Source organism: Mustela nigripes, chromosome X, assembly GCF_022355385.1.
Source record: "Mustela nigripes isolate SB6536 chromosome X, MUSNIG.SB6536, whole genome shotgun sequence".
In the NCBI taxonomy this organism is placed as follows: Eukaryota; Metazoa; Chordata; class Mammalia; order Carnivora; family Mustelidae; genus Mustela; species Mustela nigripes.
This window is the reverse complement of record NC_081575.1, coordinates 70369459-70370522: the sequence shown is the minus strand read 5'-3', so window position 1 is coordinate 70370522 and position 1064 is coordinate 70369459.

Here is a 1064-nt window from a genome sequence, read left to right as displayed (position 1 = left end):
GGGGGGAGGAATGTGTGAAGGGATATGGGAGGATGGAAGGAGTTCACTGCAGGGCGCTTTGATAAAGGGGAAAGAGCCCCAGCATGGGGGCTTGAGACTGAGGGCCTGTGCCAGCTCCCACATAACTCTTGACCAGAGGCAGGCAAGTCCCTGTTTCTTTGGGCCTCAGTTTCCCTGTCTGGGTAATGAGGAATAGAACAAGATTTCTTCATCGATTCAGAAAATATTTACTGAGCACCTACTATATGCCAGCTTGTGGTCTAGACATTGGGGTACAGGGATGAACAGAATAGACATGTAGCAGGGACCTTACGTTCTAGAAGGGCCTTTAAGGCCCTAGTTAGCTCTTAAGTGTTTGTGATGGGCTGTGGGAACAGGAGAGGCAGAAATAGAAGGTACACAGATCAGGAACTAGGGTTCTAAAGTTAGCCTTTCACGCATTCATTTACCCATTTTCTTGCCCCATAAAATGTCAAATGCCGGGCACGTAGTCAGCACCAATAAATGGTACCTGTTGCTTTTCTGGCGAGGCAGGGAATGGGCAGTTTGGCTGGACTTCCTGGGGACCCCAAGTCCCCGGCTGTTATCATCATCACTGACCAAAGCTGGCCTTTTGCAAAGTTTCTGAACATCCTCATCAGAAGTTATCCTGAGGCTCCAGTCTCCAGGCTGCCTCCACTAGCTCCAGTCCCAGGTTCCTGGGCTGGAGGCTGGCTGAAATAGACCCATGATCAACACTTCCAAAGCCAAAGTAGAAGAGATGTGTGTCCACAGCCCTTGCTACCCCTGTAGCTCCATGGGCTGCTGCCTCCCTAGAGGCAGCACTTGAGGAACTGCCTTCTGAGGGAGGAGTTGCCCCCTTTTCTCCATCCAGGGTCCTAAGGGAGAGGCTCCAGGTGGCTCCCTAGCTTCCAGATTACCAGGAGAAGCCAAGGAGATCCTGGAACCCACCCTGCATCAGGGGGATTTCACACCAGCTGGATTCTACTGGGCAGAGCTTTTGCTCTCAGGGGGGACGAGCCAGATTTCCCTGGCTGCCGTCATGCCTGTTCAGTAGAATCTGA